The sequence below is a fragment of the Myotis daubentonii genome, chromosome 3 (assembly GCF_963259705.1).
Source record: "Myotis daubentonii chromosome 3, mMyoDau2.1, whole genome shotgun sequence".
Classification (NCBI taxonomy): Eukaryota; Metazoa; Chordata; class Mammalia; order Chiroptera; family Vespertilionidae; genus Myotis; species Myotis daubentonii.
In genome coordinates, this window is record NC_081842.1 from 48670814 (window position 1) to 48696448 (window position 25635).

At 38.2% G+C, this 25635-nt stretch overlaps 1 protein-coding gene and 1 long non-coding RNA gene across 4 annotated transcripts in view; both read right to left on the minus strand.

Annotated features, from left to right (window-relative positions):
* P3H2 (prolyl 3-hydroxylase 2) overlaps positions 1-25635 on the minus strand; it is a 168158-nt gene that overhangs the window by 120518 nt on the left and 22005 nt on the right. The gene's annotated exons all lie outside the window — the stretch shown is intronic.
* Positions 7998-17046, minus strand: LOC132230233 (uncharacterized). The gene is made up of 3 exons (XR_009451830.1): positions 16955-17046; positions 10067-10098; positions 7998-9866 (listed from the first exon to the last, which is right to left on the minus strand). It is a non-coding gene; the product is annotated as an uncharacterized LOC132230233 (long non-coding RNA).

A 25635-nucleotide genomic window follows, 5' to 3' on the forward strand; every position in this document is an offset into this window, starting at 1 on the left:
TCAGTATTTTCATAGGTGGCACTTTAAATAGTTCCAACAGAAAATCCATTCTCTCGTATATTTATCCAAGACAGCCTCACCCATCAGTGCCTTCCACATAGTAGCAGCTCAACAAATATTTGGGGAATTAAGGAATGAATGTCAGCTTCCATGTGGTTTGGCCCCAGAACCTAGAGTACCTTTTGGAGAAAGTATACCAAGAAGAACAAGAAAGTCTATGATGACACACTTCTGGGACATTCCTAAGACTTTGGTTCCCAATAAAAGGTCATTGTTACCTTCAACATAGGGCCTAATTAGCTCACCAACCTCACTGAGTTGGCATCCTTTGACTTTTCACCGATTTCGGGACTAGAAAAAATTGTGAAATCACAATCCCTGGAAAACTTTCCTAGTTTCAAGGTAGATATTATGTTTTATGAGGCATCTCAAGCTCCTTCTATAAGTAAATTTCCTCTTCAACTAAACACCAACCACACAGTACTTTTCTGTAAAATTTATGTGTTCACCTTCCTCCTTTTCCAGTCCCTCTCTCTTCAGCCACTGAAGTATTCCAACATTCCAGGGTCTAGTAGAAGTACAGCCAATAAAGGAGGTAGTTAAAAACGGCCAGCTAAATAAAAGGAAATCTAGCAAGAGTGAGGGAAAAGAAAACTAGAGAAGGAAAGACTCCAAGGTATAATGTCATGAGAGGGAAATACTGCTGGGAGCTCAAGAAAGCTGAAGGCAGATAACTAACCATTGGCCCTAGCAGAAAGTAGACCACTGGGACATTTATGAGCAGCTGTTCAGTGAGTGATATAGGTGGAAATCCAATTAACATGAGTTGTGGAGAAAATGTGGGAGAAAATGGGTAGAGACAGCAAGTACAGATAAGTTTTTAAAGTTGTGATAATGGAGGAAAGTGAAGTCAAAGGTGGTTTATTTGTTTTAAAATGGATGCATTAAGGTAGGTTTGTGAGCTACTGGCAATCATCCAGTAGCTACAGAGAAATGGATGATTTAGGAGAAATAAATAAGATAATTGCAAACATGAAATCTTTTGGAAGACTAGGAGAGATAGGCTACATCCAGGGTATGAGTCAAAAATCTTGACATCATATTGATTTCACATAGATTTTTTAATTTCATATTATCATTATTATTATCATTGAGATAGGAGGAAGAACAGCAGTATCTATCTACCTACAGAAGCTAATGAGTTGGTGGAATTGATGACCAGATGAGATTTTTCTCATTTGATGACAATCTCATTTTTGTAAGTCATGCATGGGTCATTAAAAGATACTGGAGGGGTCCAGCCAGTGTGGCTCAGTGGTTGAGCATCGACCTATGAACCAGGAGGTCGGGGTTCAATTCCCGACCAGGGCATAAGCCTGAGTTGCGGGATCCATTCCCAGTGTGGGGTGTGCAGGAGGCAGCCAACCAATGATTCTCTCATCATTGATGTTTCTATCTCTCCCTCTCCCTGCCTCTCTGAAATCAACTATATATATATATATATATATATATATATATATATATATATATATATTTTAATTTTGTTTTATTTCTTAAAAAGTATTACATAGAGTATTACATGTTTCCTGTTTTTCCCCCCTTGACCTTTCCCCGGCATCCCCTAACCGCCAGTGTCTTGTGTCCATTGGTTATGCTTATATACATGCATATAAGTCCTTCAGTTGATCTCTTACCCCACCCCCAATCCTCCTTGACCTTCCCGCTGTAGTTTGACAGTCTGTTCAATCCTGCTCTGCCTCTGTATCTATTTTTGTCCATCAGTTTATAATGGTCTTTATTATCCATAAATGAGTGAGATCATACAGTATTTTTCTTTCATTGACTGGCTTATTTCACTTAGCATAATGCTCTCCAGTTCCATCCATGCTGTTGCAAATGGTAAGAATTTTTTAAAAAGATACAGAAGGGGTTCCAGAAAGTCTTTGTTTGACTTTCTTGTCTTGCATTCAGGGTGACAGTTCTAGGAATGTGTTTCTGCAGTTAAAAAAATCCAGTGTGTCCTCTGAAAGACTATCCTGCGACTTCTCTTATCCAGGCTGCCTCTCCTTTTCTTCTCCTGCAAAATCAAGAGCTGTAATCAGGAGTACCCCATCCAAGGAGGGAGTGCCCCACAGTTACAGCAAAGAAAGCTTATAAGACAATAAATCTGGACTGTCTATATAACTATTTCCACTTCCAACATGAAACACTCGTGTTTCTCACAAGCCATGTTAACAGCTAGTCTTCTCAAAAAGTTATCTTTAGTAAAAACACATTGTGTGCCTGAAGCAGAAATTTCCATTACCTCAAACTTGCCTCAAATTCCCACCTCCTGCTGCAGCCTCATGTTTCACGCTTACGTGAGGCCCTCACTTCATTAACTGCTGCTAATTGAGTCCAAAATGTCCTTTTCTAAGCTGACCAGAGCAGAGCAACATAATCCTATAACACATAGACTGCTCGAGGTCTTTTTAAATGATTTAAAGGCACAATAAATTAAATCAAGGAAAATAATTATTAGAGAAATTTCAGAAAGCAAGACAGTCTTGGCTCTAATTCTGGACTCTAGCACATTTTCACTAGCTTCCAAGAGATCCATCACATCTGAAGTACCTAATTTCCCCAATAAATACCAACATATTCCATGATGATGTTCGTACGAAAACTGATGAACTAAAGCAAAGTCTTATGAGATTGGCTTTAGCTATCATGGTTTGTTTTAGACATTCAGATAGTATCCAAAAGTTTACTAGGTAAATGCTGAAATAAAGCTCCTTCAAAAGGCTTACATCATCTTTGTAATCTTCTATTGCAAACCACAATAAATAGTTTTTTTTCATGCCAGTCCCTAAAAGGAATATAACACCTAAAATAAACATTAAATTAAAGTTAAAATACTCAGTATGTCTTTTCCTGGAAAATTAGTTAATTAAGTCTGTTTGCCATTTTAGGAACACAGATATTTAGTCTACTTCTGTAATTAATAACTAACCCCTCATGACATTAATCAGTGAGCAAATATTGGTTGATACCTACTATAAATTTTTAATATAAAATTTAAAAAAATAATTTTATTTATTCCAAATAATTTCAGTGAGAATTTTAAAAACACTATTGGGCTCATGCACTACTTTCCATTCCAGGAAAGATCATAGTCACTGTCTTGTATTATTCATGGGTTTTTATAGGCATATATAAAAAGAAATCATATATAGCAATAAAAAATAACACCTCATTAAAATGGACAAAATACATGAACAATTAATAACACTTTAAAAGGTTTTCATATTGATAACCAAAAATGCATATTAAGATGTGTTTTTTGATCCATCAAATTGTCATAGCTTCCTTTTTTTAAAATATATTTTTACTGGAGGCCCAGTGCATGAAAATCCATGCACTTAGGTTGGGGTGGGCAGGTCCCTCAGCCCAGGCTGTGCCCTCTCACAGACTAGGAGCCTTCAGGGGATGTTTTACAGACGGCCTTTGCAAGAGACGACCCTCAGGCCAATCTGGGGACGGTGCCGGCCAGTGAGCAGCCGGCCCCAACTCCCAATTGCCCCTCTGCCACCACTGGTTGCTGCCATCCCCCACCCCCAGATCACCAGCCCCTCCCTTTGCCAGCTGTCACTTGTCTTGGCTGGCTTGGCGCTACCCACTTGCTGGCCCCGCCCCCCACTGACAGGTCATTCAGCCGTTTGGTCAATTTGCATATTAGACTTTTATTATATAGGACTGATTTCAGACAGAAAGGGGGGGGAGAGAGAGAGAGAGAGAGAGAGAGAGAGAGAGAGAGAGAAACATCAATGATGAGAGAGAATCATTGACTGACTGCCTTCTGCAAGCCCCACAACCAGGGCATGTGCCCTGACCAGGAATCGAACTGTGACCTCCAGGTTCATAGGTCAATGCTCAACTACTGAGCCATGACAACTGGGCTGTCATAGCTTCCTTGATTTAAGTAAAATCTAGAATCTGGCCATGCTTCTAGGAAACAGATTCTCAGCTACTGCTATTTAGTGGAGTAAGTGGTACTGACTTTCTAAAGGACAATTTGGCAATATATACCAAATATCTTAAAGTGCACATACCATTTGATCCAACAATTCTCTGCTAGGAATGTACTTTACAGAAATGATAAGCAATGATTATTTAAATATAATAATGAGCCCCAAGCAATATTTATGAGACTGTAAGACTTTACAAAGGTCAAATAACTAGAGCAGGTATTTATTAAATAGATTATATATATTCATATACAGGCATACCTCAGAGATACTGCAAGTTTCATTCCAGACCACGACAATAAAAGTGATGATCACATTAAAGTAGCCACAGGAATTTTTTGGATTCCCAGTGATTATTAAAGTTATGTTACACTATAATGTAGTCTATTATGTGTGTAATAGTATTATGTCTGAAAAAAAATGTACATGTCTTAATTTAAAAATACCTTATTGCTAAAAATACTAACCATCATCTGAGCCTTCAGCAAGTTGTAAACTTTTTGCTAGTGGACGGTCTTACCTTTAATTTTTTGTTTTGTTTTGTTTTGTTAATCCTCACCCAAGGATATTTTTTCCATTGATTTTTAGAGAGAGTGGAAGGGAGGGGCACACACAGAGGGAAAGAAACATTGATGTGAAAGAGACACATATTGGTTGCCTCCCACAAGTGCCCCGACCTAGGCGGGGGATGGAGCCTGCAACCCAGGTATGTGCTCTTGACCAAGAATTGAACCTGTGACCCTTTAGTCTGTGGGCAGACACTCCAAACATTGAACCAAACCAGCTAGGGCCTTACCTTTAATTTGTAAAAAATGTAATATCTGTGAAGCAAAAGGGATGCCTTTAATAATTACACTATAGCCATTTAAAAATAAAGGTGTCATTTTATATTTCTTAATTAATAAAAGCCATAAGAAAATGTGTATAATATGATTCAAATATTGCATATATATATATATATATATATATATATATATACACACACATATGAGATATATGAGTATTTGAAATGGTTTATATTAAAGTGTTTTGAATGGTTAGGTCAGGGTGATGATGTTGAGTATTAATTACTTATTTGTCTCCTTTGTACTCTGTATTTTGTAAATTATCTACATTGAACATATATTAGTCCATAAAAAGTAAATATTATCCTTAAATCATTATTGTAACATCACATATCAGAGTTACTATCTTTTTGTATTATTTTCAAACTTCATTTATGTCACTGTGAAAATAGCAAAAACAAAATTATTTGACATACACAGAGACACTGCAAATAGTAACACTGTGAAAACACTATCAGGATTTGGCACTAATGAACAGACTGATCTAAGTTGGAGCTGTGAAAAGATTGCAGTTGATGGTAAACAGTTTTTGTCAAATGAGTGCAAACTGTTACTTATAAACTTGCACTATTTTTTGTGTATATTATACTTCAATCAAGATTAAAAATAGCTTTGGCCATTTACCCCTGACTTGCTTTTTACAGACTGAAGGCAGAGCTAGAAGGAAACCCAATAGGTCATTAACTCCAGTGGCTCATCTCACTCCTTCAGTGCTACCGATAAGAAATTCCACAGTGGCTGGAATGTCCTTCCTGCTGGACAGCCCTGATAAAACCCTATTTCTCACAGTGAACCACAGTCTGCCTCTTTTCAACTTCTGGGCAAGTCTGAGCTAATCAGCTACAGGCACACATGAGCATCAATGGTAAGAAGGTCATCAATCAGTAAGGCCTAGAATGCATTCTGTCATTTGACCTGGAAACAGTGGTTGCCCCAACAGCCCTGGTGAGCATGACTGAAGGATGATGACAGCAGTGTGTCCAGAAACTGCAGTGCGGTCTACGAAAGTAGGACAAATGCAAAAAGTAGGGCCAGGATTTCTAAGGCTCAGATGATGGCAAACTGAATTTCTTTTTCAGAGCTGGTGGTAAAGTGGTGTATGGATGTCCAATACATGTGGGCTGAAAGAAGAGATGCTGGCAATAATGGAAGCAGACAGTTCAAGGGTAGCCAGAGTTTGGCTCTTTTTGACCTAAGGCCATACCGCAAATGAACTACAAGTAAGACTGGTGAAATCATGTCTGCAGCTGTATGACTTTGCCTGAATTTTTAAAATTATAAACAAGACTTACAAACAATACTTTTAAGGGCAGTTCACTTTATGCAGGTCAACTATTGAAGCAGCTCATACAGTGAATGATTTATTATTAAATTAAGAAATATTACTGCACAAACAAAAGACAAGACACTTAACCTATAAGTTAGGACACTTGGAATTTAAACTTCAGTCTTCATAACTAAATCATTCAATCTTACACTGTTGCAATTTATTCATTAGTAATGTGTAATTGGATCACTTATTTTTTTCACATTATAATTTTTTTGTTTTTTTAACTAGTTTACATTGAATATTACTTTGCGTTAGTTTCAGGTGTACGGTATAGTGGTTAGAGACAATCATATACTTTATATAAAGTATTCCCCATGCTATTTCCAATACCCAATAGGACCACTTAATCTTTTTTTTTAAAATCCTCACCCAAGGATATGTTTTTATTTTATTTTTTTTTTAGAGAAAGCAAGAGAGAAAACTCTAGATGTAAAAGAGAAACATTAACCAGTTGCCTCCCATATGAGCCCAACTAGGGATTAAACACGCAACCTAGGTATGTGCCCTGACCAGGGATCGAACCTGCAACTTTTTTGTGTACCGGATGGTGCTCAAAGCAATTGAGCCACCCAGCCATGGCTGGACCACTTAATCTTAAACTCGCATTAATTCCAATGAGTCTGAATCCAAATCCAAAACATTGTGATTCTAAATTTATAGTCTCACCTGAAAAACTACTTTGTAATGAAAAATATGTCTCCTAACTTTTTAAAGCAGCGTGTAATTCCAATATTTACAAAAGCTGTATTTGCATGAAATTATAGAACCAATCCTACCTCATTACAGCCACAAGAGGAAAGTAAAAAGGGTATGTGCACAATGAACATAGCTTGTTGTCTCCAAAACCAAATAGATTTTTTGATTTTTAACCATTGATTTCATGTCTCTGTATCTCACTTCCTTATGCATCCTCTTAGACCCCTCTCATGCATTATAAAAATAAAATTAACAATGGAAAGATTTGAAGGCATTCTTCCAAGCTGCAGGGCTCAGGGAAAGCTTCCTGAAAGATACAGCACTGGAAAAGGCATTGAAAAGGGGGTAGGATTGGACATGAGGAGATGAGGGGAAAGGTACACAGGGTATCTGAAAAGGATGATTGGAAGACCTTGCTGAAAGATAGGATGGGTCACAGAGTCGGAACCTGAAAGCCTTGAATTCCAGGCTAAAGCAGTCAGAATCTTTATACTACACAAAAATCATTACAGATTTTATAGTAGAGGAACAGCATGACTGGATCTGTACTTTAGAATGACATAAATTTCCTAAAACTTAAGTATTTCTTCTGAAGATGTATCAACTACCTTTCAGAGAAAATCCTCCAGGGAAATACAACATAGCTTTGTCCTGTACTGCTCATGGTAACATAAACTGTGACTCCACAAGGCATTAGATACAAATTGAGAAGATTTTATTTCATCTATTCAGTTAATATTGCTTGGACAACTTCAGGTTTGTTTACTCTTGGCTCAATCAACTTTCTCTGTCAACAGTATTGGCTTCCAGCCATTTTAAGTTTTAAGATGATAAAAAGGGATATATATGTTAAAACTGAAGCAGTTAAGAACAAATGTCCTTAATTTTGAGATATTTATGTGCTTTGGCAGGAGTACACTGGATCTCAAGAGCCAAGTGCTCCCTGCTTCCTGGAATCTTGACAAGAAAGAGAAAGTGTTCGACCATAAGCTCTGAAAAGCCAAAACACTCCCTGAAGTAGCTTTCTGGCTCTAGGAAATGGAATGCTGGGAAATTCTTAAAGAGAGTCAATTGGTACCCTAATCACACGAAGCCCCAGCAAAAGGGAGAGCACCTATCTATGGTCCTAGAATCATATAAAGCCAAATATTCTATAAGGCCTGATAATCCACATTTCTGGTCTTATTTATATGAGAAAAAGGCAATTCATGGAGGAAGCATGACCTGTGCAAGGCTGCACTGGCTATTGGGTGCAAGCACAGATGTCAGTCAGGAAGGAGGTCTGTTGAGTGGAGGTAAGAATAAACCTTTGTTATTAACAGTGCAAAGAGTTTTGACATTAACTCAGTAATGCTTCATTTGATAAACAATTTAGACTACCTCAAAGGAACGTGGAAGACAAGCAAGTTAAACTCTCCTTGGGCTTACTTACTTATTTTTGGAGAAAGGATTTCTCATTCTGGATAGTGGCTTAAAATACATCACCATGTGCCTCAGAGTGGCACTAAAAATTTCTATGCATCCCATGTCTACTGTTGGATCATTAATTAAGAATTTATATCTGAAATAAATAATAAAAAGAGGAGAAACAAATAAGGGGTAGGAAAACTTTCTTGACTGTTTTTAGCTCTGGTTGATTCTGACTCAACCCACTGGCATGCATGATTCAACAATTTTTGTCAGACATGAATTCCAGCCCAGTGCCCTCCATTGGGCATGTTCTCATTCCTCAGCCTGACAGCAGAACTGGTCTCCTAGCAACAGTGAGAATTTTCTCTGCCTACTCATCTGTAGCAACTGGCTCTTTTTCAGGGTTGTCTTTCTCTTATCTTCTGTCCACACAAACCCATGTTGTCTATCACAGAAAACATTGACTGTCACTCACCTAGTGTGTGGATCAGTAAGTAGGCACTCTCCCATTGCAGGTCACCTCTTATGACCTCATCATGTGAAAGGGGGATGATACATATTCTGCTCACAGTGTTCTTGTAAGGCACAAAAGAAATAGGCTGACCAGCGTGGTTCAGTGGTTGAGCATCAACCTATGAACCAAGGGGTCACAGTTCGATTCCTGGTCAGGTCACATGCCCTGATTTAGGGCTCAATCCCCAATGTGCATTTGCATGCACAGTGGTTGGAGGTGTGGGCCTTGGTGCCCAAATGCCCACCATGATCCTGTTGTACCTTAGTCATGCACTAGCTACGTGACCATGAACATGAACTGAACCTCTCTGTGTCTCAATAATCCACATTTGTAAAGTAAGGACATAATAGTGCCTACAACAAAAAAGTATTGTGAGAACTGAGTTAATGCATATAAGCACAAATGAACAACAAATAAATTTAATTTTTATTTTTAAAATAATATAATTTGGCAGCATCCCTTTGGATATATATCCACAGCATATAACACCTTATTTCCTTAATAACTGATCTTCTTGAGATTGAGAGCCCACTGCGTCCCCAAAACACAAAAAGACTGCCCAGTTTGCATCATGATTTCCACCTTCTTAACTGAGCCTCCACCAACACCATACATGGGGCTAGGAACTGGTCTACAAAAATGAATAACATTGAACCTCCTCTTTCTTAATTCACTCACTTCAGGTAGCATGTTCTAATGTTAAAAAGCCTTGGCTTTAAAGCAGATAAATCTGAATTGAAAATACTTTCTATCACTTACTAGCAACATGGCCTAGTGCCCAGTTTTCTCATCTACAGTGGGGAAGGAGGATAGTAATAGCAATTTCAGGGATTTACGGCAGACCATTCATTTAAATTATATATGAAAAGTACTTAGGATAGTGCTTAAACTATAAAAGTATTAAATAAATAACTTTACTGTTATTATAATGCAGTCAAGAAAGGCAGATTATACATTACATTTATATTTAAGGCAGAAAAAACGAATAGTAAGATAATTCACTGGCAATGATAAGTTTGGAAAGTGGCTGTGCAATCTGTCAGTTAAGAGGGTGGTGTTGAAGCCTACTGGACAAAAAGAAGAGTATGGATAAAACCACAGATCCATAAGTGAGCATGGAAAATTCAAGTGAGACCAATCCTATTTTGATTAGAGCTACAGAATAAGACTTGGGCATAAGCAGCAAGCAATGAAGCTGCAATGTAAACAAGGCTACATTTGTGTGAAGGACCTGGGTGTCATGGTTAAGAGTTTTAATTTTTACCTCATTGTCCTCAGATGATCTTTTTGACAAACCTGGAAAATAATAAGTGAAATTTGATCAATTTTCTACCCCCACTATAAATGGTCTCTACAAAACTTGAAGGGAAAATGATTAAAAAAAAAACAAAAAAAAAAAAACACTTATCCAGACCGTGTCTGTGATGAGAAAATAAGGGAGCATGAAATGAAAATAATGGCCTTCCCCTCTGTTGGATTTACATACATTTTCTAGAACCTCTTAATTAAATAAAAAGCAACATGCTGATGTTTCATTCCTACAAAGATAATAATTTACTTCAAAAGAAGTTCAGGGTTTAAATTACAGTGACATTTACACACAATTACACAAATGCTTACAAGTCAATCCAAGCAAACAACGGGATGTCTGTGCCTCAGTTTCTTGAGTTTCCTCCATAACAGGAAAAGCATATACGTTCCTGTCTTTTTCATAGAGCTATGGAAATTATCAAATAGTCTAATAAATATAAATCAAACTGTAAACTATAAAGCATTTATATGTGTGTGACATCTCTTATTATTAAGTTCATGAATGTAAATCACTTTGACACATGAAAGACTAGAAATAGAGATTACTGTAAGTATTGTACATTCAAATAAAAGTCTAAGATTTTATTATCTGATTTTTCTTACTTTGGATTATAACAATATATAAAAACATAGCTTCATATTACCACTGGCTCCACAATAAATGGCTTCCTACATTTAGTTGTATGTTACATGTTTAAAAACCTGACATTGAATATAAATGGAAAGAAAAAGAATTATTTGAAAAAGAAAAAAGGGCCTTCAAATTTTTTCAGGGGAATGACTCTGATTCCTAAAGTGAACTACCATCCAGTTTAACTTTTCTCTTCAGTCCTGAGAGAACCAGGGACTTTGGAATCCCATCATTCTAGTCTAGAGGAGAGGCACTCAGGTACACCCACTAACACTGTTTCTATGCCTGCCCTGGGTACTACCACACTGCATTGCATTATGTTTACTCTAAACCAACTCTACATTAGAATTTAAACAAATTATAATATGAACTGCAAAAAAATCAAAGTGATTCAGAGTTAATGATAGGACCAGAATTATAGGAAAGACAATATTGCAATACCTGGCTACTCATTCCAATAAAATGTTAATTCATGGGGTACAATATGTTCTGAATTGCTAAAGGGTTTGAGACATGAGACTCAAAGCATTCAGCTTGAAGAGGCTATACAACATAGATGGTGTTTTGGGACAAACCTGGATGCAAGTCCTGAAATTACCTTCTCCTGATCATATGAATATGTGAAAGGTAGTCTTGGTTTCCTCCTCTATAAAGAAAGAATAGCCCTAGCCAGTGTGGCACCCTTGCTGGTTTGCTCAGTGAATAGAGAGTTGGCCGCAGACTGAAGGATCCCAGATTTGATTCCAGTCAAAGAGCACTTACCTAGGTTGCAGGCTTGATCCCCCACCCAGAACCTCTTGTGGGAAGCAACCAATCAATATGTCTTTCACATCAATCTTTCTCTCTGTGTGTCTATCCCCCTCCCTTCCACTTTCTCTAAAAATCAATGGAAAAAGATCCTCAGAATTCTTATGAGGAATAAATGAGTGTATGAAGCATATGGCCTTAGCAGGGTGTTTTGCATAGAATAAATGCTCAAGAAGGAGTAATTACCACTACTAATATAAATAATAAGTGGAAAGGGAGAATCCCTCTCAGGAAGAGATTACCCATACACATTTTTTAAAACAAAAATTGTAATTTTATTGTTTGTGTGTGTATGGGATTCATGCATTATATCTCATAATGCATGAATCCCATAATGCAGAGAATCATGGAACATACATGTATTCACCTAAAATCATCAAAACCAAGAAACTAACCAAGGTGTCTGGGTCTTTCCCGTATTATAAAATTGATTTTCTTAAAATCTTGAAAACCCAATTATAAAAAGAATTCACAATCTTCCTTCTTTAAGCTAATTGATCCAAGATCACATTTGGCCTGAGAAATGAAAAACATCTTATGTATTTTAAGGTACAGACAGGGAATGGGATGCTCACAGGAAGGGGCAAACAAACAGCAGGAAACACTAAAGTCCTGAGAAGTGCTGGGGAGGAGGTGTGCCTCCCCCACATCAAAGGAGCAAAACCCACCCCTTTCTATTTGGGGTGAGGAAAGGCCCCGACCCGTGAGGTGTTCTTTTCCACTAAAAACTACAGTCTGCATAAATCCCCCGGAGACTGAAAAAAAAAAAAATCTGCATGTGCAAAAAGGATCAAACCATTTTCAAAGGATTTTTAAATGGTAATCTTTTAAAGAGAAAATGAGGGGGTAGAAATTACATCTGTCATCAAAGAATCCTCCCTCCTAAAAATGTGTAATTGCAGCATGGCCTGCCCCATCCAGGCATAAAAGCAGCTCTAAATAAAAGTCCTCTCTAAAATTAACTGAGTATAAAAATTCCCCAGGGACCCATAGAAGTCCACTCCATTTTCAAATCATGTACTGTTTCGCCTTCCAGAAACACTTCAGATTAACATCAAACCTTTTTACCCCTTTGCCAATTGCACCCAAGAGCAATGTTGGGCTCCATATAAGAGAATCTTGTTTTGTGACTCCCACTGGGCCTGTAATATGTTCAGACAAAGTAACTAACTAGCTTGTTTAAAAAGTGAACAAATAACCACAAACTTGGCCAGATTTTTAAAATGAGAATTTGAATGTTTTCATTAGAGTAACAAGTAATAGGTTAAGAGCCTATGCCATATGCTCTGTGCTCACTATGGGGTGGGGTGGGGAGGGGGGAATTGTCACAAATCCAAAAGGTGTTTGTCTAAACAACTTGTATGATCCATGAGAGGGCAATTTGAAAAGCAGTGACTTCCCTCAGTGATTTAACCCAAGTCAAACAGCGAGTAAAGGGCAGAGTCAGGATTTGTTTGAATCAACCTATGAGGTAAGGACTCCAACAAGTGGACTGGGTACACTGTATGTATTGTGGATACTGTGGCTACAGCAACCGTTCATGAATAATTCCTCACAACTTGCTTTCTTTATCTTACACCAAAACCTCTTCAATGTGTTTACAACTAACAAATTTCATCTTCAAACTAACTTCATCAGAATAGGAAGATGACAAAAATAAGAGGTCTCTGCTACGAGGAAAATGAATGGCAATTAACCTAATGATTTTTTAAACCAACTTTTGCCATCATTTCAAACAGCAGTTAAATAGCATTTAACATCATTTAAAACATAAATAGCCTTGTCTAACTTATTCCGAAAATCTGTCTTCATTTTTTTCCATCTCTTGGACAGAAGACTTACCTTTTTTTTAGTCTTAGTCCTAAAGACGTATCGAAAAGGGAGGGGAACCCAAAGGTAAAACCTCTATAAAAGCCAAATGTCAACTGAGTAAATGAATAATTATTATTCTGACCAATGGTCTTGAGGTTTTAAAAGCTCAATAAATGTTTTAAAATTAATATATAATAATATGCCAAATTTATGAAATGCCATTACTCGATTTCTTTTTCCATTAACGATCCTATATAATAAAAGGGTCATATGCAAATTGAGCAAACAGCAGAATGACCGGTTGCTATGACACGCACTGACTACCAGGGGCAGACGCTCAATGCAGGAGCTGCCCCCAGCCTTCAGACCCTGATGGATAGTGAACAGGGAACTGGCAGCAGGGGGAATGGGGTGGCTGCTGGCAGCCGGGGAAGATGGCCCTGATCACAGGTCAGGCCTAGGGGCCATACTGTGCACAAATTTTGTGCTCCGGGACTCTAGAACAATATAAAATAATGCAAAATATATAAGCTGTGGGGACAAGCCTCAGTACTAATCTTTTGAATTTTTTGAGCTGCAGTCTCCTCAGTCTTGAATGGGTTTAATCTCTCTCACAACTTTTATTGAGATTAAAAAAAAATAAAGCACTATGCAGTTTTTGAAGAAAAAATTAGGATTATGTTAATCCCAAATGTTAGCGAGCATATGCAGGCTCTTTTTTTTGAGGTTGTTCTTTTAAATATATTTTATTGATTTTTTAGAGAGGAAGGGAGAGGGATAGAGAGTTAGAAGCATCAATGAGAGAGAAACATCGATCAGCTGCCTCCTGCACACCCCCTACCCCCCATTGGGGATGTGCCCGCAACCAAGGTGCATGCCTTTGACCGGAATGGAGCCCGGGACCCTTGAGTCTGCAGGCCGATGCTCTATCCACTGAGCAAAACCGGCCAGGGCATGCAGGCTTTGTTTAAGGACCTTTGGAAGATAGACTTTAGATTATTCTCTCTTTTTTTTTTTAATCTTTATTGTTCAAAGGATTATATATGCCCTCCTCTCCTTTATTTTAAATGCTTGTGGTGAAACTCTCTTTTCACAGCTATAACAACTGAGGCCCCGGGAAGAACCATGACTTTTCTGGGGTCACAGAATGTCCCAGGGAGGAGAGGAAGCTAGAACCCAGAGCTCTTTCTGCTGCACAGGAATTACTCAGGAATCACAGCTGTGTTATCTAATGATGCAATCATTTGTGATGTCTGCTCTTTTCATTGAGAGTTTTTAGTGTAAGCATGATGTTAACCATGAAGGCCAAAATGATGACATGCAATGTTTGTTAATAAAGGCATACTTAAGGATAGCTAACCCCTGAGATTCTATAAATCTCTGGCTATATTATGGTTAAACATGCAAGCTTTTAAGTGAGGAACAGTGTTGTCAGCAGAAAAATTACTGATTTCCCAATTGCTTGACAAGTTCAGGCACAAGTTATCTAACCATTTACAGCTCCACACAGTCTAATAGATTAAGCACACTCCTTGTAAACAAATGGCTCTTTAGAATTATTACTCTTAGGGGAACTGGCTACATTTTCCCCTGTGGTAGCACATTTTTCACTGTTCAATAACAATTACTTTTAACCCTTTGTTTGAAACAGATCAGAAAACCTAAAGGGAGAAAATACTAATGTTTACGACCAAAATTGACTTTTGAATTATTGTTATATTTAATGTTTGCAAAAGCCCCCTTCCATTCATTAACACAGATCATAAGAATCTGATGTACCTTTATTTTGTTAATAAGTTCCTCCTTAATTTAGGTCTCAAATCTAAAAATCCACAGTTTTATATACTACCAGTAATTTTACAAGATTAATATTATGTGTAGTTTGGTTTGTAAATTTTCAGGGTAATACTTTTTAATGGACAAGCAAAGAGAGATAGGAATGTTCTATTGAGTAAAGTATACTAGAAAGATTTAGATACAATTCATTCTTCATTACTGTGAAAGACTGAATATTTGTGTCCCCTCAAAATTCCTATGTTGAAACCTAATCTCCAATGTGGCAGTATTTGGAGGAGTGACCTTTAGAAGGTGATTAGGTCATGTGGGTGGACCCTCCTGGAATGGAATTAATCCTCTTATAAAAGAGACCCCAGAGAGCTCTCTTCACCTTCTACTAGGTGCGTACACGGCAAAAGACGGGCATCCAAGATCCAGGACATGGGTTCTCACCAGGCTCAGTTTCTGTCAGTGCCTTGTTTGACCTTGGACTTCCAGTTTCCAGAACTATGAGAAATAAGTTTGTTTTTGTTTATAGGCCAGTCTATGGTATTCTGTTATAGCAGCCTGAACAGACAAAGACAATTACCAAAGCTGGCCTCACTAAATTCAACCCCAAACCTGTTACTCTATAACTGTATATTTTTATCAATGGCATCACCCAAGTAACAAATGTTGAGGTCATCTTCAACTAGTCATTCCCCAATTTCAAACTAAATCTGTTTGACTCTTAACTTTTCTAACGTGTCTTGGACCCAACTGCCTCCTATTACTCCTCAAACCCAATGTCCTATTTTAGTACCGTATTATCTCTCCATACCCAACTTCTGACCCCACTATCCAGTAGCATGGCCGCTTGTGGGAAAGGTTGGATAAGTTAAGGAGCATAAGTTTTAACTTGAGTAGCTGTTAGAAATTAGTAGTAGTAAGTAAACTGCCATCCCAAATGATAATCTGTGCACTTACTCCATCCTGCAAATTCTCACTCATCTATCCAGACCCAGTTAGGTTCACCTCCTCTTATCAAGTCACATCCTTACAAGGGCCAGCAGGTAGAGTAAATTCCTTCCTACACATATTTTTCAGCCCTCTAATTTACCTCTATAAAAATACTTTTTAAAATTCTATCCCTGCTTTTTACACATTTGCATCATTGGTTTTAATATAAAATTATTCAGGAAAAGGTCAATGCCACCAATCTACATTACTCTTCATTTGATGAGGAATTGATTTATAATTCCAAATTCAGTTCTATAAAATTTCATAATGATGCCAGTTTTTGTTGGTTTTTGTTAGTTTTGATGTTGATGATCCTTGGGTAGGAAATGAGTTCAGGAAAATAGTGCAAGGGAGTAAAGAAAGAAGACAAAGACAAAAATTATCTTAATTACTATAAATTAAAGGCAGAGGTGACCACCCCACAGTTTCACAGATACCTAATCTGTAAGATGCCTTATGATATTTCACATATTAACAAATATTAGAAATAAAAGCACCTGTCCGAGTTTTTAAAAAGCTTGTAAAAGTAATTGCCTTCTGACTCCTCAACACATGGATTGCACTGTGAAAATTTTTCTTTTCCAAAACGTATGTACTAGATTTTCAATTTGACTTAGTTCAAGGTAAATGTAACAGCGATCAAATATAAAATTCCATATGGAACACATGGAAATAATCTTTATTTCAATAGATCTAAAGTCTCGCCTGATGATAAGCATAAAAGTTAAAGCCATTTTAGAAAAGGTCTTTAAAATGAATATCCCCTTTACTTTTTTTTGAATCACAAAAAATGTTATTTCCTCAGAAAATTAATACCTCTAATATTACATCTGGATAATCCTGTTGTTGGGTAAAATCTCTTGGCAACACTGAGTGAAATATCTGTACAGGACCACATGAGAAACTTCTGAGATGTCTTGGGAAAAAGGGAAAGAAAGCCAATTATTCATTAAGTTCTCAAAATTTCCATATTTCTTTGCTGACCTGAAAAGTGATACGTGCGAACTAAGTGTGTGCTTCTTTCTACACGACTGATGTGTAAGAAAAACATGTGGGTCTCCCTTGTGACTGGACTGATTATAAACAAAATGAGTCAGAGTCGGAGACGGAAAGATAAGAACTGTGTCTACTTGAGAACTGAAGTACTGGGGTGAAAATTAAGACAACATATGAAGCCAATCAGAAGACTGAAAAGAAAGATCCCTGTGCTTGGAGATTTTCTTACTTTTTAAAAAATAAGAAACTGGGGGGGAAAAAGAAAGTTTATTAATGAAATTCATTTTTATTAATATGAAAAATTATAGGTAGCATTTTTGCATATATACTGCCAGGAAAACAGTCTCTGGAGTAGGTTTATTCAGGAATGAACCTGGAACATGCAGGGCTTGATCCTCACCTGTATAATCCTTCAATTTGCTACAGTTACACCATCCTGAATACTCAGAGGGTATGAGTGGTGGGGTGGGAGGTAAAGAATGAGACCTGGATTTGTTAAAAGTCTTCCCCAGGGTCCCCGGGGCTCCACAAACCATGTGCTCTAATCTAACTCTTTGTCTCCTAGGATTTCTGCCACCATCATTCAGACAAAACTACCAAAGAAGGTTCCAACCGAGTGAATCAGATGTTGAAGCTAATGAAAATTACCAAAGGAGTCTTTTGAAACAAGAGCAACACAGGATGAACCCCAAGCTCCCAGGCCAATCTTTTTCCATGGGATCTTGTGCTTCTGCTTTCCAAATCAGAGACAGGACCAGTGGATGGTCTGTCCTGACTCTAAAAGGTGCTTACATTATGCTACATCAGTAGTTCTCAACCTTCCTAATGCCGCGACCCTTTAATACAGTTCCTCATGTTGTGGTGACGCCCAACCATAAGATTATTTTTGTTGCTATTTCATAACTGTAATTTTGCTACTGTTATGAATCGTAATGTAAATATCTGATATGCAGGCTGTATTTTCATTGTTACGAATTGAACATAAATAAAGCATAGTGATTAATCACAAAAAACAATATGTAATTATATATGTGTTTTCCGATGGTCTTAGGCAACCCCTGTGAAAGGGTCGTTTGACCTCCAAAGGGGTTGTGACCCACGGGTTGAGAACCGCTGTGCTACATTATGCCCCATGCCCTCCCTCCCCTCTTCCTGTCTCTTGTCAGTGCAGGGCTAGAGAATTTATAGGAATAAGCCATAGAGACCTTTGAGACATGTGAGGGGAAGCACGTCAGAAGCTGGGAGACAAGTGCTGGCTGTCAGGCTGGGGTTTCCCAACCCCATGGAGTTGTAAGAATCTGGGCAGGACAAGATGGGTGTCCAATTTGTGAGGTCTGTTAAAAAAGACTCAGCTACCACAAAGCTACCACCCTAGTGCAATTGGGGTTTTCGATCCCATATTTAGCTCTAGTGTTGCCCGCTACCTCATCACATTTCAGTCACAGAGTGAAGAAATGATGAATGGGGGCCTGTGTGGGGAAGCTTTCTGGGCCTGGCAAAGTCTCAGTGGTGGGTGCAGGAAAAGGCTTGTGGTCTGGTGTCTGTGCCATGAAGTGGAAAGAATATGAAGTCAATGAGTCCTCTCTGTAGGTAGGTATATCTAAGGCTTGTGGGTAAGTCTTCAGAACGGCTCCCTCCTTTGTGCCCCAACAGCATCTTTTTATTTCTGTTTGCATCAGGCCAAACGTGTGTCTTACCTTAATAAATATCACTATGACCTCAAATAGTTGGAAATTTCTTTAGAAGATGCTATTTGTTTCCTTTCCATTCATTTTTCCTGTGGGGGGTTGTCAGATAATAGGCACTGAAAGAACATGTTAAGTAAAATACTTACTGAGCCCTGGCCCAGTCACTGAATGGTCTTGGGTTCGATTCCTGATCAAGGGCAAGTACCTGGGTTGCAGATTCACGCCTGCCCCAAGTCAGGGAGCGTGCAGGAGGCAACCAATTGATGTGCCTCTCTCATATTGATTTTTTTCTCTCTCTCTCCCCCTCCCTCCCTCCCTTGCACTCTCTCTAAAAATCAATGGAAAAGGTATCCTCAGGTGAAGATTAACAACAACAAAAAAGTACTTATTAAAAACAAAATATTATTCAGGTAAATAGACTAACATTTTATGGATATAACTTTTGCAGTTCTCACTGAGCATATTATAGATTCAAAAACACTGTACCACCTATTACCTTAGAAAATGGACTATACACTCAGAAGAATTCCTCATCAAGCTCTTAAACACCTCTGAGTCTTTACACAGGTTACTCCTCTTCTGGGGAGGGCCCGGACCTGTGTCTTCTGTCTGGGGACCTCTCACTCATTTGAAAGGCATAACTTCAATGTCAGCTGTCCAGAGAGGTCTTCCTTGGCTCACCCACAGTAATCTGCTACTGATCAGTACTCTCATAGTCTTTCTCACATACTATTTTTAATACTAAAATACGTGTCTGCCTGTCCCCTCTCAAAGCTATGAACCTTCAAGATATGGATTCTGTTATGTTTACTATACTAGTATGATGCTAGTTCTATAAATGAATTACATATTAAAGCTAGTTTTCTTTTTTTAATTGAGCAAATGGAGATAAATATCAGCCACAAATAAATTAAAAGGCAGTAGGTAATTTCAAAATTAGGTGTATTGGTTTTAGTATTATTAATTCTGATTTGAGAAAACAAATCTGCCTTCTAGAAAATGCTTGCCAAGAGACAGCATGAAGCTCGCATATGCTGACTGCCCTCTTGTCTGGCGTAAAGCATTCTGATTGACGGAGGTGGTTCTCAGAGTCACACTTGCCAGGTGGAAACACAAAGTGAGCACATTTGTTACCTTAACAGGAACTACTCAAGGAACCCATACTCTCAATGTCATGCTTCCCCCAAATTCATAGTTAATGAAATAATATAGCAGTCCACCCCAGGCTACTTCCCAGCCTGACGAAGAAAATGAAGAAAGCACTGTTACAACAGGTGCGGAGCAAGTGACCATTTAGCTTAGGGAAAGATGCATCTCAGTGCTTATAAAGGTTTAGCACTAGCCTATAAACCTATCCCAGAATGGTGTTTTGTTTTTTTTTAAATACTAACCTACAAAAGTTCAAAAGGAAATGTCACAGGAGCCAGACCTTTGACAAACAGGCTACTTGGATCACTGTGGAAAGAATGACGCTGCAGGATGTTTGCAAAGAGTGCACAGTCGGGCAGAGATTCTGACAGAATGCGAGCAAAAGGATGCTGGAAAATCATCTGTTTCTTAGGTTCTGGCATTTCTGTGACGTGGGGAAGGTGGGATACAAAGAAGCTGAGATACTAAAGAAAACACCATGGAAAAGGGAAGAGAGCATGGAACCTGAGCTTTGTCTTAGGAACCTCCTGGAATCCAGTTTATACTAACGTGTCATTTAGGATGTGCAGCCAGGTGTGGAACTAAAAATATTTTTCCAGTACGTCTTAGCCACGCTGTATTTCTATCAAAGAGGAAATGTCTCAGCTGAGAATGTGTATGAGGGATATTCGGGGCAAGTTGCTACTAAAATAACACCCATGTTTTATGTCACTTCCTAACCATCTCTGTCAGTCTTTGACTAGCAAAACTCTTGGAGGAGACAGTGGGCTTAGCAAAATAGCTGGTGCTTAAGGCAATACATAAAACCTAGAAAATTTTCCCATTAAGCCCTGCTGCATCTTGCCTCCATGGTTATTTTTAAAAATAAGAGGAAGGGCAAAGGATTGATGGCATTTTTCCAAAGGCAGAATGCTGTTCTAGTTATCTAACACTAGAGCCCTTCAACCTAACTTATTAAGAGGATTATTCTTTCTAGAAGCCAGGACCTAAACTCTTTAATCTTTTTGGTATGTGCCCTTTTATTATTATTGTTATTATTAATTTTATTATATTTTTAGTTTTTCTGGTATGTGCTCATTCATTTCAAGCAATAACATTTTCTCTTTTATTTAAGGTAATTAAGTACAAATAATTAGACTTTTACAAAGGGCAAAGAGGACCAGAAGTAGCCAAGGAAAATCACATCTTTGATCTCTACTGCCTTTCTCGTATTTCTTGTTTTTATTCATACTAGTAGAATCACAATCCATCGGTTCCCCAGGCTCTAAGTCTGTGGGTCAGTTCTGATCCCCCTCTTTTACCTTACTTTCCCCTCCATAAAACGATACAAATGCCTGCTAATTTCACTATCTTAGTGTCTCATACATGCACTTGTCTTCTTTTTTCCCAGCATGCCCCTCTAAATATTTTTCCTTATTAAAACTTGCCTTACGAGTGTAGGGGGGTAAGTCATGCAGAGAATGAAGGATTACAGATTTGAGGACTATAAATGATTCTCAACATCAACTTTGAGAAAAAATATTGAGCCACAACAGCAGAAAACTGCTAAAGAATACTAACAATACACACTAAGATACTATGAGCACACAGTGAAAATAAGTAGAAGACCTCAAAGGCATGGTTGGATGGCCTTTGTTTGCAGTGTTCATAGAACAAGGCTTGAGCACTGCAAAGCTTGACAAGATGGAAAGTTACCGAATAGAGTGATTGCAACCTTTAGTGCAATGCAAATGCCCATTGCCTCTATATAAGTAGATGGCTAAACACAGGCTATGGGGTTGGTCTGGATAGAAAAGTAAATAAAGATGGGTGGAAGGACATCATGGAAGTTCAGAACCACAAGGTAGCTAGTAAGGGCAAAATCAGATCAAGAAATTTGAGAAGATTAGAGAAAAACTATCAAAGCAGTGTTTTTCCATACTCTCAATGCCATGCTTATAAAATTCACTGAGGTTGGTAGCTGGACAAAATCAAGGACTATGATAAAACCACAAACCAGAAGCTGAAGTCATCCAGGAAGGTGTACAGAAGAGCAAGAAGATCAGTAAATGGCTCTGGTGAGAAGGTAATAGGGCTTGGGAATTAATATAAGTGACTGAAGAACAAGGAACATTTGTCTGCTTTGTTTTGTTTTGGTTTAATGTCATTATCATTAGGATTAACAGTAGATACCTTGGCAATACATGAAAAGCTGGTGGGCTTTTTTGTAAAGTTTTGCAAAATTCATCACATGAATCTTCAATTAAAATGGGAGATTAAATGCTATAAGGTAACATTGTTCACTAAAAGATTCCAGAGAAGTTATTTAGGTTTCCTTTTATATGGTTAAAAAATAAAATTACACCAAGAAGAAAAATGGTGTAGCAAAAACCAAGTAATTTAGATTAATTTTTTGAATTTCAGAAGCATTGGTACAGAACAATGGCAACAACCTGAGATATATATAATCTGGAAAGTTAATCTCTATTCTACTGTCTGTAACTGTGGAGCTACATACATTTCATTGCAGAAAATGCTAATGAGCAATCTAATACTGATGCTATTCCTTCTACCCCAGAAAGCAAAATCATGGACCATAGCCTCATGTATGGTCCATGATTCTCAACATCAACTTTGAGAAAAAAAATATTGAGCCACAACAGCAGAAAACTGCTAAAGAATACTAACATTACACACTAAGATACTATGAGCACGCAGTGAAAATAAGTAGAAGACCTCAAAGGCATGGTTGTATGTCCACATCAATATCCAAATCTGTTATCAGTTGCAAGCAGGAAATCTCAAGCCTAGAGCTTCCCATTTAGTTATCTTCAGCCCTGAAACTAGCCTTGGGATTCTTGCAAAAGGAATTACTTTGGGAAGTTATTTTCCATTTATCTTGCCTATCTGATGCCCTTCAATTCTGTGACCCTGGTTGCTGGTGGCAACAAGAACCATTCTAGACAGATCCTAATTTATGAAACAGTGAACCAAATTTAGCAGCCAAGTAAACCAGCACACTGATTCACATTTTCCCTATAATTTCCACAGTATCCAGGCACAGTTTCATAAGCACTGGGACAATGGTGGCCTTGGAAAGGCTGACTCAAGGTCAATAGCCCTGATATAACAGTTTAGTTGGGCCTCAGTACAATATACCAACAACAGTAGGGTGCTGAGTTCCTCTGATATTCTGTCCAACCCCAAATAGTAATTTTTTAAAGCTAGAAGCCACATGTATGCAATCCTTTGCAATTTGCAAAGTATTTACACAACCAATATAAAGAAATATCCTTCAGATAATCCTGTAAAGTAAGGAGCCCACGTATAAGTATGCCACTTTTCTTCACCATAAGAACATCAGATTTAAAGATGTAAAATGATTTGTCCAAAGTCATGCACCCAGAAAGGGAATGAGCAGGACAATTATCTGGAATGCCTGACTGATCATCTACAATCATTTGCTTATATGAAGACAATGCTGCCACAGCCAAGCCAACCCTAACGACTATCACAATTTTGAAAACTTACTAAAAAAAAATAGAACCAGGATTTCCCAAAGTGTGATCCATTAGCTTTTAATAGGAAAGTTAATGAGTGCTTTGTGCTTATGACTTGCTAGACTACCTAAGCACTTTATATGAATTAGCTCATTTAATCCTCATCATACTTCTAGAAGTTGCTCATTTATCAAACAGGAAAACTGAGACTTATTATACTCATTTTCCAGATGACAAAACTGATTCTTAAAGACATGAAATAACTTGCCCAAAGTTACAAAGCTATACATAAGGACTTGATATTGAACTGTGTATCAAAACCAAACTCTCTCAAAGTCCATAAAACATAAAGATTTCCCCCTCAAAATGATATAGTTCTTAACATTTTGCTTATAATTTTCCAGTGTGAAAGAACAACATGTCCCATCCAAAAGTTTAATAGCACAGATTTGGTTGAAATCTCCCTTGGGCCACATAATGAACCACAATAAGAGAGAGCACCAAGTCCATGAAAATATGTCAACTTAGGAGAAAATTAAAAAACAATTATGATTTATGACAACTCAAGGGAAAGACATGTAAATAGTGCATAGAGAAGGCCAAAACAAAAACGAACCAATGCCAACAAAAAACATGGGTAATTGTGAACCATTTCTTTCAATGTGCTATCTTAGATTCTGAAAATCATGTAGTCCTTTATTGGATCAGAGAATGAAATCCAGCAATGTCCTTCAATGTTTACACCAAGCACAAATAGAATGTTTAGAAAAGGAACACTAACATACATCGAGAACTGGACAAATAATCTAGGTCTATACAACTCTCATTTCCTTTATGTGACAGGGACAATCAGGAGTATTATGTTACCCAGGGGGCTCAAGAAAGAAAGAGGGGGTGTGCAGTCCACTTCAGACGGGACAAGCTTTTGGGTGACCCCACATTGACCTGTGCCACTGTGCTACTGCTTACTGAAAATGCTATCCTCCCACTCAGCCTTTCCCATGCTATCAGAGTCCAATGAGAACAGACACACAGCGGGGCCAAAAGCTCCTGTCTCTTAAAGAAAGGGGAAAACGACTGGATTATAATCTGTAGCTTGAAAATACCACATGTCAGAAAAGATAAAGACATAAAACAGGCCCTCACCGGTTTGGCTTAGTGGATAGAGTGTCGGCCTGTGGACTGAAGGGCCCGGGTTCAATTCTAGTCAAGGGCACATGCTTGGGTTGCAGGCTGGGTCCCTGGTGGGGGGCATGCAGGAGGCAGCCGATCAATGACTCTCATCATTGATGTTTCTATCTCTCTTTCCCTCTCCCTTCTTCTCTGAAAGCAATAAAAATATCTTTAAAAAAAAGACATGAACAGTGGCATGATGAGAGCCTTAAAATGGAAACTTAGAATTTATAGTTTTGTGGCTACAAAGAACTCTTCAAATCTAAACAGACAGCAGCTGTGACATGTAGGCAAGAACATTGGCCTTAGAGCCAGAAAATTCTACTGCTCTGCCATTCTCTCAGTGTCTGAGTGGACAAACCATGAAACCTCAACTTTCCCATAGGGCTCTCACAAGGAAGTGAGGATGTGTGTGTGAACGTACTGCACACATTTCCAAGCATGACACAAACATGAGAAGTGATTATCTGCATGCCCATTGTAATTCTCACCACTCAAATGCAAAGAGAACCAGTTCAGGAAGCAGAGTGCTGAGACATATTATGTATGTCCTTGATGTGCTGCATGACTTAAAGTGTTGGGAGCTATCGGAGAAACTGGCCTAGTCAAAGTCATCTTAAGAACAATAAGTTTCTGGTAGTAACTCCTAGTTACCAGAGACCACGGCAAAGCCATCTTAAGAACAATAAGTTTCTGGTAGTAACTCCTAGTTACCAGAAACCACGTACATCCTGCGGTTTGGTCAGCAATTAAGAATAACCGTCACACACCACTTGTCACACACCACAAGCAAATAGCTGCCACTTGCTGATAGGCTATTACTATAAGCTTTGCTACCCACCCCTGCTACCCACCCCCGTCCCTGGAACAATATATATTCTGCCGCTGTAAAAATAAAAATTTGAGGCTTGATCAGACTCCTGTCTTGCCTCCATTTCTTCGCGTCTCCTATCCTCTCATTCCCTTACAGGCACCTTCACGGCACCCACATTGCATGCCCCGTGGGTCGGGG